This window comes from Grus americana, chromosome 1 (genome assembly GCF_028858705.1).
Source record: "Grus americana isolate bGruAme1 chromosome 1, bGruAme1.mat, whole genome shotgun sequence".
In the NCBI taxonomy this organism is placed as follows: Eukaryota; Metazoa; Chordata; class Aves; order Gruiformes; family Gruidae; genus Grus; species Grus americana.
The window spans coordinates 38755484-38774841 of record NC_072852.1 but is presented as its reverse complement, the minus strand read 5'-3'; the positions used below and the strand labels follow the sequence as shown (position 1 = coordinate 38774841).

General features: G+C 40.7%; 1 protein-coding gene across 2 annotated transcripts in view; it reads right to left on the bottom strand.

Moving 5' to 3' along the window:
* Positions 1 to 19358, bottom strand: part of HMGA2 (high mobility group AT-hook 2) — a 171243-nt gene that overhangs the window by 149287 nt on the left and 2598 nt on the right. For both annotated transcript variants that reach the window (XM_054813117.1, XM_054813116.1), the window contains one exon: positions 14319 to 14431. The gene's annotated coding sequence lies outside the window, so the exon portion shown is untranslated. The remainder of the gene's footprint in view (positions 1 to 14318; positions 14432 to 19358) is intronic.

Below are 19358 nucleotides of genomic sequence, written 5' to 3'. Positions count from 1 at the left end.
TATGCCCTGCTCTCTTGCCTTTACAGCCCAGAGTTCAGATTTGATTGACATATCTGTTGCTTTGACTGGCTACAATGAAGAAAAAAAAAGCCACACAGCTATAACTACCCATTGCTCTTTTTAAAAATGTGACCAGCTTTCAAAAGCTATCCAACACTGTGAGAAACTCACTGACGTAACAGTACTGCTGCCAGAAAACTAACAAGAGCAAAATTAGCCAACTGAGAGTATTCATGAACTACAAGAGAGAGAACCAGAGACCTGTCTTCGAAGACAGCAGCAGAAATAATACAATTCCGTACTATGGTTTTCATGTGATGAACTAGCTGTTCCAAAAGCCAGTTTTCTTTCATAGGCTGCCAAAGCTGACTGAAGGAAACATCCAGTCAAAGCCTGTAACTTAGGACCAGTTTTCCAATTGCTTGGGCAGTTTCCGACTTGTACAGGTAGCAGTAAAGAGCAGTGGATTCATATTTCACAGAGCTCAGTTTAAATCCAAACAGGATTGATGAGGGTCTCCTGACTATTCTTTGTGGGGTTTGCATATACCTCCCCCCCCCCCCCCCCCCCCCCCTTTGACAATCCTGGCAATAATCTGCAAGGAGTTCTTTGTTTGCTCTCTGTGGTTTATGTTTACAGAATCAAAATCAGAATCAGTGAAGAGAGACAGGGAAAGCATGAAAACTGATGTAGAGTGAAGAGCAAACAGGGAAGTACCAACCTTTGTTGATACCAACAAAACCTTACCCATTAGCCTTTGTTTACTCTCCCCATGTAGTGTGTGCTCTGTCTTCTCTCATTTTTTACAATCTAACAGATGAGTTAACTGAGAGGATCTATCTCTATAAAATAGGGAATCCATTTTAGTAGGTTGACTGACTTAGTTGGCTGGTCCTCCCATTGGAGCAATTTACTAACAGCAGGAGTGTATCCAGCAAAATGTAGTTCTTCACACAGACCTCCCAAGTTGTCCCATCTCTCCATCAGAGAAACTTTTGTGGGGCCTGGGGAAGGGAGAGTCCTTCTGTGAAAATAAAAATAAAAATGCCATGTCTAGGTGGAACCCTGGAAAAATTCCACAGAAGAAAATCTCATTATGAACCCTTTCCCTACACACTGTATGGCTAATCTGAAATATTAAAAGAGGAAGAGAGAATATTAGCGGGGAAGGGAGAGAGGCTTGGAGTAAGGGGGATCTGGAGTCTTTGGCTTTCTCTTGTTCAGGCTTTCTCAGAGATCTTGGGTGAGAGACACAGCTACTGTCCCTCACTTTCTCCTCGGAAAATAAAAATTGATTAATGCTATCAATGTCCCTCCCAGAGCCATCTGGAGAGATTATTTATTAGGGTTTATAAAAAAGGAGGAACAATGTATTTTTTAAACAAATAAAGTAAGTGTGGCACACACTTCAAATGGCTAGTGCAATGCACAGGACAAGGATTAACCTGCAAGCTTAACTCCAACAGATCTATTCTGCATGATGGGCAGTGTTCCACCGTGAGATGCTGTCTTGCTGTCTGCATGTTTTCTTCAACATATATACACTATAAAATATATCTTAGATCAGCTGACTGAGCTATTCATTAGCAGGAGCTGAATGTGTTTGGCTGGCAATTGTTTTGAAGGTTTCTAAACCTTGGTAGTTCCCCCAGCGAATTGCACTCACTTTAGTCAATCCTTACCGCTAGCAAGAGGAGAGGTACGCAAAGGCTGTTAAACAGTTATATTGGGTTCTGCATCTGACTTGGCTTTCAGAAAAATAAAATGGCTTATATGGGCGTGTGGGGGGAGGGTGACTTAAAAGTGTAAGTTATGCACCTGGACTATTAAGCTGTTTGTCTCCGTGTTCCTTAATACCTGTTTTCTGTCTCCAAAAATGCACACAGGAGTATTTTCAGACTAAGGATATGTTATAGTCTCTCATCAGTTATACAAGCGGGACTGAAAAATACCAGGTTCTCACTATTTCTTTGCTCTAATGCCTGTTTCAATAGAGATACGAGTTCTGGGAGCACTGTATGACTTCATGCATTTTTTTCCAGAAGTAATGATAAAGAAGTAACATGAAAGACCAGCCCAAACAAAATCTTTGAACTGGAAGATGAACCAGATAACTTACATATATATTTTCCAATTCATTTCTATTTGTGCTTGCAAATTTTTGGCAGACCAAGTGTTCCCTTGGGTTCCCAGATGCCCCACTCAGTTGGAAATCTTAAAGGCACAACCCAACGTATGGGCAATTTTTCAAGAACAAAGGAAATGGGAAAACAGCAGCCTGTTTGGCTTTGAAGCCGCAGAGCATCTATGGATCAACGTTCGTGAGTGCAAGCAACTTTTAAATTCATTTGGTTTTATATTTAAGAAAAACATTTGCATACAAACTTGCCAGGATGTATGTTAGTCAAAATGTATTGTGCTCCCCTAGAAAGAGCCAGGGAGGGAGAATATGAACTGCAACATTCCCTGGGCTTCTGCAATATTGCAGCTGCTCTCAATTAAAGTGAGCGGTGGTTTCTAGGGACCGTATCTATGGTATTTATCTTCCAACCATTTTTTTTTATTATTTTGCAATGATTTCATGAATTGCAATTGCAGCTTAATAAAGGGGTGTTACAGTAGTGACCGTATTGTCTGCGTATTTCTTCCGTTGAGAATCCCAATACACATTATGTTACTGTCAGAGACTTAATGTACAGCTATCTATAAAGTACCAGAACATGAACAAGGCTTAAATAATTAAATCCACTACATCCACAGAAAGCATCCTCTATTGAGGGACAAGAGGGAAGAAAATGTATGTGCTTTCAAGAGCCTAGAGAAAGATACCTGGCAAACCACTGCCACTAGGTTATGCACAGTGGAAAATAGACACAGACAAGCCTTGTATTTAAAAACCTAAGTAACTGATGGGGTTTCATCCTGCTGCATCATTTTTTCCATCCCCTTTCCTCTGAAGTCAGCGGGGGACTTCCATGCTACGTAGTGACCAGCTCAAGCATTAATGTGCAAGGGTTAAAAAGGGACATTCTGCTGTGCAGGATAAAATCTACTAATCAATTCTAATTCAATCCCAAATAGTTCCTAAAAGTGGATCTATTAATATTTGTCTGTTTTCTATTTGTCACCTGAAATCACTGGTCGAGGCATACGGTGAGCTGTCAGAAGATATGTGCTATAGCACGTCTCTGCTTTGGGCTTCTTCCCCAACTCTGGATGATTTTTTAACATTTACCAGCTCTGTGTGAAAGGGATGGCCACGGACAAAATTCCTCCCCTCTTCCCTTCCTCTCCTCAGCACCAGCACATTGTTACCCCTCCTGTCCGGAGGTACAGTACAACCAGGTAGCTCTGTTAGCTGCCGAGTAAGGTGAAAAGAACCACCTTATGCTTATGATGCAGGGCAAAAAGGAGGCTCAAAACCAAGATTAAGTATTGAGAGTTCTGTTATCCACACACCATCAGCCCCCACTGCCAGATGTTATCCTCTCAGATACTATCCTGCAGCTCAAAGCGTCCACAGAATAAGTATCTGCTGCCTATCTGGGCTACACCATGCACAGAAACTAGACTGTATGAACAGAAACTAGACAATAACAGTGCTTGCCGACTCCAGAGGGCACGGGTACTTCTGCTGAAGTGACCTTTTCAGGCAGTCATGAGGGGTTACAATGATCATGGTTGGTGAGTCTGCATTTGACAGCCAGTTCACCTTGGGACAGCACCACAGATACGTCCCGAGAATCTAATCAGGCTAATCCCCTGCCAGGACTACAATGTAGGTTACAGAATATAAAACATAAAGAATGAAATTTCCAAAGCTTGGAGTAGGTGCAATCATACAGGAAAAAAATACTTTCTGTTTTGAACTGCTTTTAAGGAATAGCCCTGCCAGCAAAACCGCAGAAATGTCAACAAGCGCATCCTTTGGCCAATATGATCTTTGTAAAACTGCACTAGTTTGGCTCACAGAGCTTTAAAGAAAAGGGTTAGTCCAGAAATGTTTCCCCAGTATAAATATAAATTATCCAGAATACTTGGTCAGAAGACAGTGTAGTAGACATGCCCACATAATCAGGCATTCCCATTTTTGAATGGTTGAAAACACTATCTATTCACATAGCAGCCACTACAGAAAAAAAGGCAGTGATCACAGGTCACCAGTGGGGTGAATGAAAGTACTCCTTCTAAGCCTAGTGGTCCAAGATGACTATTGCTAGCCAACTTAATATGAAAAAGATCACTTTTTAAACCTGCAAGCATCATTATTTTATATTAATATTGAAATAATAACTTCTAATTACAGCACAGCATATTACAATTGCTCCTGTGCTGTAACTAAAATATTTTGGAAGATGGAGTTGTTGAAAAATTCCCTATTCCAGAGAAAGGGCCAAGCAGTAGAAACAGGGAAGGCAGCAGTCTGTGGTTCCGGATGGCCCTGTCCATTTTTCTTCGAAGTACTTGACATGCTTGCAGCCAGCCCTTGTTAACATTAACACCAACCCTGAGAGTACAGTAGACTACTAAACTGATGTCGCAGAAGAAAAGCATCAGAATCTCTGAAGCAGCTGAAGTAGTGAAAAAAAAGAAAAGAAAAAAAACCCCAGAGATAAATTTGTGTCAACAGATGTGTTTTACCACTAATGATCATGAAGCCATGATACAGTTTTAATTACCCAGACTTCCCTTTATTATAACGGCCCCATAAAACGCTGACTAAATAAAAAATAACATCAATATACATAAGATGGAAAGCAGATGGCTGAGAGTTTTGAACTAGAAGCCACTGCTGGAAAAGAACAATTGCTTTTGAGAGTCAGCCGCCTATTTGGCTAGATATATTCTTTTAAAATTTTTTACTGCATGATTAGAAGGTTTGAAAGAGTCAAACGCCTGAGGAGTGTGCTAACAGATACAGAAACATGAAAGCGTAACTTCCCTTTAAAAACACTGGCCCAGATGCTGTCCTCTACCAGAAGGCACAGAGGAGGACAAAGCAAACTCAGACACAGCCTTGCATACTTTCTGGTACGACAGAACAAAATTTTATTCTAGTGAGTCTTGATAACAGCACGCTTATGAACATAAACTTAGCAATAGCAACCACCAGATAGGCTTTTTTATCATGTTCATTATGGCTTTGTTCCTCAGACCTCCATCTCACATTGCTCTCCACACTGTCTAGCTCTCCAGCCTGACTTTCTGACTCCTGCAAGACAGCTCCATGATTCCCAACTCCCGTGTTCCACAGTACAATACCTGAAGCACACAATAAAGTCAATTATCATTGTGAGAAAGGTTAGAAAAGGATAAAAGGCTGCCAAGAAATTCCAGTATGGTAAGATGAAAACTCAATCCTGGTTGTCTGGCTGCAGCCAAAGATTGAATTACGTGGGGTTCTGAGAAAATGACATGTTCTTCAGCTGCAAGACCATCTGCAGAACTCTGTGGAGAAGATGAACATATCAGTTTACTTCTCTGAGTGCTATTTTTAGGGGCAACTTGCTGACTCAGGCAGGCACTACTAAACACATGACACATGCAGATATTTTTGCTAGAAATACCAATTGCAAACAAAAGAGAAAAACAGGGACAGGAAATAAAAAAGATGAAGCCCCAATTCTTTGGCACCCCCTTTGAAAGTGAGGTTGGAATTCCATGGATACCAAATGCCTGGAACCTTTTTAATAAGCGACCATAAGTTCTCCAAGACAGAAGAAAAAGTGTGGTGACTATCAAGCACTCTCTGTGAAGTGTTTCTACAAACATACTATGGGATTAGAGCTTCACTGGCTTTGAAGAAAAGGCAGAAGCCCAGCAGAACAGTATCCCATGGACTAGCCTGCAGATTCCCTTGGGAATGCCAAGGAGAGAAGTATTATTTCTACTTCATGATTGCATCTGAGTTGGAGGAGGAATTCAAATACGTGTACATGAAATCCATGGTGTCCAGTGAAGAAGGGCTTGATTTGATTAAGATTTGTCTTCTGTAGATCTTCAGCTTATACATTTTCTACTTGTTCCCAGGGACAACCCATTCCTCCATGAGTTGAACCTCTCAGGATTCTCTGCATATGTTTTTCTGAAGACTGGTGAGTGTGGAACATGGGAACTAACATTTTCCTCCTGATGTTGGTTTCTGTATCAACCACAACGATGAATATTAAAGAATACTTCTATGACATCACGACTCACCTAACCAAATGTAGATACCTACAACATGGAAGCTTAACTGATTTAATTGTTGAGACTGCTTTATTAGTCAATGGAAAGAAAGAAGGTGTAAGTAATCTTGTTCTAAAGTAAACAGCACAAATAATGTTGAGGAATTGTGCTGTGAAAGTATTTCTTTCTCTCCTAAAAAAGAGCCTGTGGTGACTCTCTCAGTTGTAGAGGGCTCCACTACAGGCATATCAAAACAGGAGAGATGAATTCCAAACCTGCGTTTAATGTAAGGGCCAAGTGCTGACACAATAAACAGAGAGCAACAGGGAAGGCTCTAAATACTGCTGCTGAGTTTTCCTGTATAAATAGCATCCTTGTAAGTTTGTATTTTTGATACAATTACTAAAATTGAGTGAGACTAGTGATATTTTTCACTCTGATATGGAAATTTAAAGCACTGGCATCAGATCTAAACTTTAAACCTTTGCTGGCAGGTACTCGGCATGCTCTGCTCCTGTGGGGATGAGAGACATGGAGGAACAAGTCTATCTCAGGAAAGTTTTCAGGGCAATGCCTGCACCGGAGTGAAGAGCACAGAAAGAATAAACATTGTTGAGGTCTTGGAATGAGCACAACAACTTTCTAAGCACGGATAATTTTCTACCATTCTCAAAATGGGGGCAAGATAAAAGCTTCCCTAAACAAACCATGTTTTGGCAAACCTGGCTCAAGAAAAAGAGAAATTAAGCCAGAGGAGCTTTCATAACATGAGAGTGACTAACTTAGGAGGACCTTTGCAAGACAACAGCAGAGTTTTAAAAAATCTGTCCCAGGAAACTGTTGGCACGATTGACTTTTGCCTTATGTACAGTACAGTGCAAGAAATGAACAGGAGAAGCAAAAAGGAGCAAAGAGAGGGAAAATAAGAACAGTCCATTAGTCTACAGATTGAAAACAGAGAGGTGGTTCTCCACATGCTGTAGTCGCACTGTGAAATTACACGCCCTAGGATACTGTGGATGGTAAAAGTTTATTAGACAAATTAGTAGGGAAAGCCCTCCCTCCACTGAGGGCTTTTAAACACAAAGATACAACTCCTGATGCAGGAAATCCCTGAGCTGCAAGTTACTGGAGGCCAGGAGACATGTCTTCCCCCTTATATCCTTCCCTGTGCATCCGCTTTGGCTGCTGCTGGGGGCAGGATACCAAGCCAGATAGATCTTTGGTCTGAGCTGGAATGGCTATTCCTGTGATTTATCAATGTATTTTTGTAGCAACCATTCCATTAGGGTAAGTGTGATTCATGGGATTTTCTTTTTAAGCAGAAATTGGATTTTGTCCTAGTTTTGGCAACACCTGTATGAAGATATTAAAAAGCTTTATTTGTGGATGCAGGCACTTCTTGTTTGGTTTTTTAGATGTATTGAAGATAATTCAACATTTAAATCTTTGAATGACATTTAACATTCTCTTCTATACTACTGCTACATATTCAAAAGAGATAGTTTTAGTTCTTATTTTTAGATAGGCTGTTTAAAAGCTTAGGATAAATGGCTAATTTTCTATTGCCTTCTGACGGACAAGCTCACTTAAATCATCACTGGTGTCCCTGTAAGCAAGGTCAAAGATATAGGCACAGGGGAGAGTGAACAATCATGTTCCCTGCAGAGCAAGGTGGGAACATATTGGCAGCTTAGTGGTGAAGTAATGTCCACAGCTGCTGCCTGGGTTGTGCATGTTCTGAGGGCAAACAGGTTAGTTCAGATTTGATTATTTGTCAGTCTTGTACCTTTCATAAGTCTCTCCCTCTCATGGAGAATCATTTAAAACCATCAACAGCTCCAGAAATTCCTTTAAAGAACTTAGATTTTTCCTGGAGTAATAAGGGTTTCAAATATTTGGAAATTACAGCTTACCCAAAGGTGGATAAAATTTTTGATTCCAGCTCTAAAATGCTATTTAATACAATTCAACAAAGCTGGACAGGTGGTACTAACAGTACAGAAAAGAACAAACCCAAGTAATTCTCAAAGACTTCGTTCCTTTTTCATTTTCTCTTCATTAAGTTACCAAACTAATTTTTACACACATATTAGTCCACTCGGAATGGAAAGGAGCTAAAGATAAAAAACATGAACTAGTATAGGAGAAGAGACAGATATGGCTTGGGCCTTTCTAAAGTTCTGAACTACCACGTAGAAGCTATCTGGTGTATCTACTAAGTGAAGAACCCTTGCTCAGACAGCAAGCTTAGGAGTGTAACCAGTATCATTGCCATCAATTCCCCAGTTACCATCTCTCTCCTATAATCCGAGCAAAGCCACGTGACGAAATACTGCTAACTCCCGCTTCCTTTTTATGTGCCAAAAAAAAAAAATTAAAAAATCAAGAACTAAATATACAGTTCATGACAACCAGACAATTTCTGCTGAGTCTCTGAATGTGCTTCTACCAATCTGCAAAGAGTGGTCCTACACAGTAACTGGCCATCAGTAGAAAGCAAAATGGGAGGCAATTCAGCAACTTCTAGAGCAACAGTTTAATGAATCGAGTACCTTTTCCTCATAGGGCCCAGTTTTCCAAGAACCTAAGGGTAATCAGTCCCTGGTGTCAACAGAATTTGAGGAGGATAAGCAGCATGAAGGGCAGGTCCTTAAGAAAAAAATTAAGTCAGGAGCAGTTCCTAAAAACCCTTCATGAAGACCCATGAAGATCTTATAAATATTTAGCAAAATGTGAAGCACTGGGGAAGATTTACAGGAACAGTGTAAATGTTTCTTGTCACGGTGAAGGAGCCACCCATTCACATTTAAAGTATTCAATAATTTTCCTGCTTCTTTGCTCCACTGAGGTTTTAGCTATCTCAAGTGGATGCACCAGCTTACAGACTTCTAAAATCAGTGGATTTACTAAAATTATAGTCCCATAATCTTTCCAGTTTCTACCTATTTTGTAAAAATGACAGCAGCCAGACAGTAACATATTTCTATGTGTTGTAGATTTACTGAATCTTAATCTCTTTTATATTCTTCTTCACACTCTAGTAATTGACATAACTGGAATGTATCCCACTTTTCTACAGTGACAAGAGACTGATTAGACCAGACAGATAATTTTTTAAAGGCAATAAACCAGACCATATTAATTTAAGAAACTCTCTTCCACCTGAGAGCTACATACAATTAAAGAAAAAAAAAATCATGCCTCATGCCTCTAAAATCTATACACTTAATGTGTTCCACAAAAGCCACCAACAATAAACTTCTTTATAAACAATCTAAATTAGTGGCTTCACTTTAACTAGTTAACATATCCTAGTGGTAGGGTAGAACCTCAAACAGCAAGCATGTTTGCAAGATTTTTCTCATGGATTATACCAAAGTGTCTAAATATGTACAGATGTGCTGGGGCACAGTAACAGCCTGCAGCTCATAGCCAGGACTAGAAAGAAAAAAGTTACTTTGCCTAGTCCTTTCTTCTTACAGAATGTATTATGTTAGTCATGTCTTTTTAGATTTATTTATGTTTACTTAAATATTGCTAAGCTAAATTTAATGAGTTGTTATCATTACAAATGCACTCTATGATTAGGTTGGTAGCTGCCAACTACCATCTGCATTTCTGTATAACTGCTTTCCAACTGTTCTAATGGAGAGCTCTAACTACCCATTAAAACTCAGGGGGAAAAAAATTAATTTAATAAGACCTGAGTTACTGAATTCAGGACTCCCTCTCACATTTTGGGTCCAGAAGAAAAAGGTGGGATGACAGTCCCACTAACTGGAAACAGGTTCTGAGATCCCAGGTTACTCAATGCTCAGCAGTAGCTCTTTTAGTTGTTTACTATATGAAAAACTGATGTTCGGTTTGTGAAGTTTTAGTAAAATAACCACCATAGAGTATTGGCAGGAATGACACTCTTTTCAGTGTCTACACATGCGTATTCATGGAAAAGACTAAACCCAACAGCTTTTCCTAATACCATTCCTTCTTCACCCTTTCCTCATCTTTCAGTTTCTCTCTCTGCCCTTCCAGTTTCTCATGGCCATTCTCTCTAAGCCATGAGCAACTGGGAGCCACCTGAGTCTGCTGACTCTTATTTTCTGCTCATTTCTTCTGAAAGCATGCTCTCCATTTGTTTCCTCCATTTGTTTAGCAGTGAGCAAGAACAGGCAACTTTCTAAAAGGACAGTTGCTGTAGCGAGAAGAAAAAGTAAACCATTGTGAGCATTCAGCTGTACGCAGGCTGCGGAGCAATGTTAAACTGCACCACTTCTGGCTTTCGTTTGAGTGTAGTTTCACAAGGGCCTGAGAAGGAGACTAGAATTACTAGTGAAAAGGCATAGCATGAAAAATGGGCATAACAGGTGCATGTTATAGTAGTATTACCCGGCAACACCTGTAACTGATAGACCAGAGTATGAGACTTCTAATAAATGGACACTGCCTCTCTCTATAATTATATGCTGGAAAAATTCTTTCTAAAATCTGTAATAAATGACTATAGCATGGAAGGCATGCTGGCACCTCTCCAGTCACAGAGTTCTTACCCTCATTTCAGACTTTGCCCAAAGGACCTGCAGAGGATAAGCAAATGATTAGGATGGATGCATGTGGACGGAATCTACACAGGGATGGAAAACAGACTGCTTGTGTATCTGAAGCAACATCGTTATGGGAGGAACTGTGGTTCCCACAGACTAGCAAAGAGTATCAAGGCTGAAAACGCATTGACAAAATGGGGGACGGTGATCTTCTGAGGGTGCAGCGTGGGAGAGAATCTGTGTAAGGGAGACAAAGTGAGTGGAGGATTAGAAAGATCAGTATAAAACAAGAAATATGTGTGGAGCAATACTTTTTTCCCACAGAGGTTTAACTGCCTGTCACACTGCATATGATTCTACATCAGGCTTCCAAGTAAGTACAAATTCATCTCAGCATATTTTCAAGAACATTGGTTTGGCCATTTTAAAAGTTGGAAGCCAGTAGTGGCATGATTTGTAGCTAAAAACTAACTGGTTTAATAAAACCAGCCCATAATAATGATTTGCCTCTTCTAAAACCATTTTTGTAATAACAATTGGGAAGTTTAATATTTGCAAATTGGCTACTAAACACATGTAATGCTTTCATATCTAAAAAATGTTGTGGGTAAATTTGGTGCATATAAAGGCAAAGGACAAACCGCGCTGGTCTGAGTCAAGAACTGCAGGCAGATACTGTTCAAACTTCCACATACAGCTGTCAGCGCATCCAAGTTCTTATCTGCAACACTTCAATGTGAGGCTTGGGCAAAGCCTTTGCAAATGGTGACACCTCTGCATGGTTCTGATCCTGACTCTCGCTTCTCCCATGAGTATTCCCACTGCCATTGGTCAATCCAGTTAGGCTGCTCAGTCATAAGAGTCAAAAGAATAAAGTTATTCCTTCCTCTAGAACACGATCCAATAATCTCAGCTATTAGTGCTGTGAAAAGCATGGATACTTAGAACTAAGCAATGTCAACGTACTTCATTTTTATTATCATTCTAAAAGGTTTTTGCCTACCATTCCTTCCCTCAGCTATTTCACCCTGTCAGTTGTTGTAAACACCTAATCATCTGTCTGCGTGGCTATGCCCACCCCACAATGATGAAGCCACCAGTAGGAGAACAATCACTGGGACTCAGAACAAATTTTAATGCAATTAAAACCATACTTGAGGAGGCAAAATTAGCAGCTGCCATTAACAATTACCAATGTGCCCTATCCTTCCTAGTATTTTGCATTATCTTTCTCACACGCCACAATATGCACTCAGCTAGACCATATCAGATATTCCTCTGTGCTGGAATCATAGATTGTGCTACTGTACTGTAAAGATTTGAGTTTTCAAGACCAGACAGGTGTGTTTATTTGAGCTCAGATCCTCCAGGGAGCACATGTGGCTTGTAGCATTCTGACCCCTGGCACAAGCTGATGGTCACTGATGGACACCTCGGCACTCATCTCGCCTGGGAAGGATCCCGTTGTGGCCAGCTTCGTAGCCTCTTTGGGGCTTCTCAGGCATCATTAAGAGATCTCAGCTCATCAGTTAATGAAACTCATAGTCTAATTCATATACCTAACAGACAAAATTATGCAACTCTCACATGTAAATAAGTGGTTCTCAGATGAAAGAACTGCCCCTAGACGGGTTCTGCAGTTAATCAGAAGCGATGCAGATACCAGCATTCTGAACTGACATTGAGAAACAAATCCAGCAACCTGCAAATGCTGGCATCTATGCTGACTGAATGGCCTTCATTTTTGTTACATTTATAAATCATGTGATTGTGTCTGGAATTGATTGAAAATGTTGCAGTGAAGTATTCTGATACCGTGGATAACAGTTTTCAGGAAAAATTCTGTTCAGTAAAGGTTTTAACATCTCATCCCTGCTCTGGATGAAAACGCACGTCAAAATATTGGAGTTTCCTGCTGAATGATTTTTTCCTTCTCCAATCGATGTGACACATTTCCATTCTAGAATGTAGAGAATTTTATTCCATTTTATGAATTTGAATTGATAAGTTAGAGACTACTCATTCAAGACTATTCAACACTATTGATGCTATTCCATCTCCCTCTGAGACATGCAATAAACCTTGGTGATGTACTGGTTGTAGGTTCTGCTCTTCCTTATAGTCCTTGTTGTCTGCATATCCAGAGCTGAACTAGACATCCAAAGAGGCATCCCAGCTCAGACATACTATCAGCCTGACTTCAGTGAACTCCAGTTCATATCCCTTGATATGTTTCCATCTATATCAATCTGTCTCAAGAAAGTTAGACCTCACCTTACACAATTTTCCTGAACCTGTAGTTAAAAATATGCCTTGGTTCTTTCTGGGTCCTGCTACAGACAGTGCAGGAGACTTTGCTCAAATTATATGAACTCAGTTTCTGCCCCTATAAATTTAGAATTGCGTCTATTTGTCAGATATATTGTACGACTAAATTGTCTGCAGAGGGCTGTGATTTCCAGTAAGACAGAGTCTTACTGCAGATTTGGCATACTGTGCCCAGATAGCTCGGCACAGATGTCATAAAACATTACTAACTTTCTTAAGATTTCCCTAAAGCATGACAGAATGACTTCAGTACTTGAAAGTACCATCACATGATTATTTAAGCTATCTGTGAAAAATAGAAGCTATTCAAGTCTTAGTGCTTTTATTGGTCAGTGGCAGCAATAAGTTCAGAAAGCCTCTGTTGACACTGTAACATGCCACCTGAGTGCTACCAGTGCTTCACAAATTGCCCTATAAAAGAGGGCAATTTTAGTAGGTGTGATTTTGCTAAACTTTCAGCATGTGCGTGTGCTAGGGCAGCTTGTCAGGCCAATAAAATCTCACTGAATTGAATTAAAACTGAACACGGACTGACCTGCAAGAAGTCTGCACACCAGCTATCTGGTGCTGCCTGTAGTTTAATAGCTAGGCAAACGATCCACCATGCAAGAAGGTATTTTTCCAGTTTCTCAAAGCTGACAATGTGAAGCAAAATGCAATACAACGCAGCCCCAGGTCACAAGACTGAAACCAAGGAAAAATTTGTCCTATGGATGTGACCTGCCTCTTAATTCTCCAAAAGACGTCTGATGCCTGATGACAGTAACACCCCTTTAAGACTCTGATCATACAGTTGCCATTCCACACTCTCCAACACACAACAGTTCTGGAAGCTCAAAAATTCAAGGAACAAGATCTCTTCTATTTGACAGAAAAAAACATCTCATAAATAAATTCTCAATTGAGTCATTTGTTCTGAGCAAAGAAGTATAGGAAAGGATCCCTTCAGCAGACAAGTCTTCCTCTCTTTGCTCAAAAGGAGATTTCTGCCGTGGCAGTTTCACTGCACAGACATGTCTTCACATGTGCTATTACTCTATCTGTACCTAGGACTTCCAGCAAACACTGTTTAACTAAAGCAGTAATGCACAAGAAGGCAGAACAACAGTCATTCCTACAAACAATTCTTACATACAAGAGAAGTTTCCTACCATGTAAATCTTCACAATCCACAGACAGGGTCAGAAAGCAAAGGGAATTCAAAATTCACATTTCCACCCACAAATTTCTCTGTCCAAAACCATGTTCCAGGAAAACATGGAGCAAAATTTCACTAACCTTTCTCCTCAGTTCTTTGGGTGAACTTTCCATGTGAGGAGGCTGTATGACTTCCTGATACGCCAGGGAGTGAAACGTTCACAGGATATATACCAGAGCCCCAACTTTGGTACCTAGTGCTCGAAATACAAGTGGAAGATAATGTAACAACACAAGTAGCAGGACAGAGATCTACTGGCTACAGTTGAGGCAGCTCAGGAACACATACTAGTCTTTCCAAAGCCAATTAAAACTTGGGTTTGTTAATTCAGTTCAAATTCTAATTGTTCTGGACAATAGCACATAACAAAGATTTCTGCTACAATTGCCAAATTTAGACCAAACCACAATCCTTTTGGAAACTTACCATCATAAAAGTGGAAGATGTGGGTATGAAGAACAATGCTTTCAAGAGGAAGGTAGGATATTGTTGGATGGTAACTAAAATTTAAAGGTTACTTCAGGCCTTCAGGCACTTCAGAAACCCAACTCCCCCCCACATTTTTAAGATAACCTGTTCAGCTCTAAGACTGTCTTCTTTTTTTTCAACTGGCATTCCACTATGTCCCAGTGTTGACTTCTGACTATATTTGTTGTGATCAGAATTATAGTTGTTTATAATGTGAGAGCACTCAGTGGTCCCAAAGAAGGATTTGGATCTCCCCAAATACAAAGCCAAGTCTCTCTCTCCATCTCTCTGCATACACACAGCAATACAGAGTCATATCTGAGACCTCCTTAGTCCAGTAAGTTGTGTCAACTGGTGGGACCAGGTATCTCGGAGTTAGCTGCTAGAAATCCTTCTAGATAGCTGTGGGACAGTCTGCCCTCATGAAATTGCATTATAACCCTTGAAAAGTTGTCTTAAACTATGAGCCATGATGAACTACGAAGCATCAGGTTTTACTCCCTATGCAAACTACGCCTCTTTTAAACCATTAACTATAACAGGGGATGTTCTTGCTATCACGTTTACCTCACTTGGAATATTTTGCTATATTCTTCAGTGTGAGATGTTGGTGAAGTCTCAAGTGCCACAGTCAAGTGCCTCCTTGTATGAGAAAATATTTTCTTTGGCTGGTTTTCAGTTTGCCATCTTTCACTAGAAATGCCTTTTGTAAAAGATGGCGATCACTCAAATCTAAGATCATATTTAGTTATTTTTATTATAATCTCTCTTGTCTTCTGCGTGGATCACTTCCAATCCTTTCAGTCTGACTTCAGTCTTCCCATGCCCCAGCCCTTCCATCACATCTCCATAATGACCGTCGCCTTTTGGAAATGGCAAGACTAGAACCGCATGCAATATTCTCATCAAAGAAAAAAAAAAGTTGCAAATTTTTTTAATGGTATAAACCATTTTCTGTGTTGTTCTCCAGACCATTCTTTACCAAACCTACACAGCCCCCACCTTGAAGACTTTACAGCCTAATTAAAAACAAGCTCTTTCCCTGTCAAACACACATGGAAGGTAGGAAGGAAAAATGTGATGTTCAAGCAAAGTCATTAAGATGACAAATTCTAATGTTATGTTAGTTCTGTAATTTTCTTTAACAGAATTGCTTTATTTATACTGGAAATGCTTAGGGAATGATTCTCCATCACCTTTGTACCGTAATAGGGCAGCTGGGCATTCCCTGATGTAGGAAATCCCTGCACAAAATAAGGCAGTGTAGGAGGCCTTCATAGGTGGCCAAGGCGGAAAGGAGCAAGTGGCATAGGATAGGCCCTTGGGAACTGTTCTAACTAGTGTAATTTAGAGCATTCCTGCTCTCAGTTATGCCAGGGGCCACTTTGGCATCAAGTCAACCTAGAATCCAGGGAGATGAAAAATGGCTTAGAGCCACTTTCCCCCTCCCTATACCCTGGGTCTGCACCATGTGTGGTTTGGCTGGCTCCGAGGATCTGGCCCCTACATTTTTAAATAGAGCATTTTAAGTTGAAGTTGAAAAGTGAAAGAAAACGGAATATGAAGAGTAGAAGGAGTAGAAAAGTGCTAAAGGGAGAGATTAAAAAAAAAGGAGGGAAACAGAATAGGTGGTATTGGTAAGTGTGAAGCAGAGCTCATGGTTAGCAAACTGCAGGAGCACTGGGGAGGTCTGGGTTCACTTCCCAGCTATGCCAGAGACTTTTGAATGCCAAGACTAGTCTATTAGGGTCATTTTCAAGGTGACCATTGAGCTTCTTTGACCATCTATGCTAAATATGTTTAGCTTATTCCCTGAGAACTAACCAGCTTTGCCCACAAGCATGGTCTTAGTCTGAGGTCAGAAATGCCTTTTAGCTCTAATTACCCATAACAGGGACATGTCTGGAAAGACAGACACTACTGTCTTCAGAAGATCCACAAGACACATGCATGGGATAGCTTTGATGCAAGGCTGCATGCATGGCACCCAGGAAAAGATTCTCTGCGCTGTAGCTTCTCAGTTGTGTCATGTAAGAGATCGTGCTGTATCAGACTGTGGTAATGGAGAGCTCAGGTCCCACTGTAAGTCTGCATTCACTGTAGGGAGGAGAGGGAGTGCTTTTACAGCTGGGGGGACTCTGAGGTTTCACCCCAAAATGTGCACATTCATCAAGATTTACTTGGAGTCTCTCTTTGCGTTGGTTTCTCATCTGCAAAATGGGAACACTACTCCAACAGTAGTGTGGTAAGGATGCACTGAGACAGAAAATTACCTATGTCCAAACTCAACAGCAACATGAAAAATGGGGAAAAAAAACCTAAACTGATGGAACTTCAGCCTCAGATTTAAGTGTATCTTGACAAATAGACAAAGGGCAGGTGTCACTAGCATTATAATTCAGAATGTATCCAAATATTAAAATGTTGGTAAAACTTTAACATTCTTAGCCTAAAAAGGTGGATGATCTTATTGGACTCGTACAATATCTGTGATACTCAACTTCTGCCACGCTATGCACCACCCTGTGCCAACCAGCCCTATTGTGCCCCTTCCTTTCCTTTCTTTCAAGTCTTCTTGATATTATTACTCGTGTACTTTTTCCACCTTAATGATGGGGCAGAGGGGATGTCCTTTCTCTTCCCTGTGTGAGCCAAGGTGTTTCTCCTTACCCTCTGCAGAGTGCTAGAGCAGGAATGCTGGGCATATGGACGGCAGTAGGAGGGATGCCAAGATTAATTCCCAGCACCTTCAGCATACCTTGTCCTGCAGCCTTTACCACAGGATGAAGCCTCCCAGGGATAAATCCTTCCCTTCCAGCAAGATTAACTTGTAAGCAAGAGTCTAACAAAGGAGGAATGGAAGACGGGAGAGGGAGAAAGACAGCTGGAGATGGAGTATATTTCCCATTTACAGCCCCCCAAACCTCACTGACCGTGTCTAAAAGGTTTAATAGTATCACAGTAGTGGTAGGCGTTGTGACCTGTTACTGCAGCAGGTTCATGGAAAATCCATATGGCATGCCCACCACTACTGCTTGTCCTGTTCTATGGTGGGAGATGATGTTCAGCAGCCCTGAATGTGTTCCTTACTACAAGCTGAAGTCCTTGTTAGAAGTGCCCAGGAAGAAAATCCCAATTTTTCCTGAGAGATCCTCAACCCCCAAGTTTGAGAGGGTGGTCAAACCCCAACATCTTGTACCTTTCCCTAAACACTTCCCAGCCTAGTGGAACACTACTCCAAACTTCCCCTGTGCCCAAAGCTCCTTCAAACACTAGTACTATTCTCCTTATTAACCCAACCTAGGGCATCCTCTCTTCTAAGTATGATCCTCCAAACTGCCTTCTGCAGTTTGGAACTGCACCAAGCTGTTCCACTTAGTGCCTCCATGTTGCTGCCATTGCACGGCTTGCCTCTCCCCTCTGCTCTGTTACCACCCTCTCATCAGATACCGCACAGGACCAAGCCCACCCCTTGTCTAGTTCTCCCTGTAGCAAAACAAAGCAGAAAGAAGGAAAAAAGAAAGAGAGAGAGAAAACAAAACAAAAAAGCCCCAGTTCCCACTCTGGCAGAAATTTTAAAACACAGAGTGCAATTATGAAAAGGTTACCCAGATGGGACCCAGCGGGCGGGTGAGGGGAAGGAGAGCTGTCATCCAAGGGGAAAAAAATCAGATGTATGGTAGCCCTATTCCTATAATACGATTCCTATTCCATGTGCAAATGTACAATGCAACGATAGTTCTCTTAGCCAGCATGGGCTGGGTTAATTGGATGTAAGGAATTTTTTTTAAAAATAACCCATTCATTTGATAAAAATCCAGCCCCAGTGATCACACCAAGTACAAGCATTTCACTAAATGGCTTGTTCCTAATTGACTGAGGTTCCTGCCTACTGTTAACTCTCTACACCACAACACTGAAAAAACAACCCTGTTGAGAATATGGTTACAATGTAAAACAATAGGCAAGTGCTTTTAGCATTTTCAATTTTTCTTCGTATTTAAACAGAGCTGAACTTTTTTTTTTTTTTTTTTCTGAAATAACTCCTGAAGAATTCACTCTGGGAAAGAAACCAGACAGAAAATGACGATGTAAAGGGTGAATAACTGGAAGGCTACAATCAACTGAATGAAAATGAGCTTTATAATATCCCAACACAAGTATAGGGTGTTGCCATAAGCTCCACCTGTACTACGTGGCTGCACATAATAAGTAACTACTGTACTACTGCAACACTTGAAGCTGACCATTGCTGACTGTACAAGTAGAAAGATATTTGAGGGGTTATTATGTACATGGAGAATGCTAAAATATTACTAATTATTAAAAAAATACTATTATTTATCTCAAAAACTCCAAGAATGACTAAACCCCTGCGTGTAGCATAACACAGCTGACACTTAAGGTACTGGAGATGCCAAACTGACTTGTAGTTATCTTTTCACCTCTCCTCCGGCTGAGGCTAATCAAGTTCCTGTCACAAGTTACAGCAGCCACAGGATTACCCTAAATTATATTTGCTGGCACAACCCAGCATTCAAAATAGCTTGCTCCAGCTGCATGCCCGCTACGTGCTACCAGGGTTTTTTTATGGCAAGGGAATCCCAAAATAGGCTCACAGATAGGCCTGGGTAGCAGCTATTTTATGCATT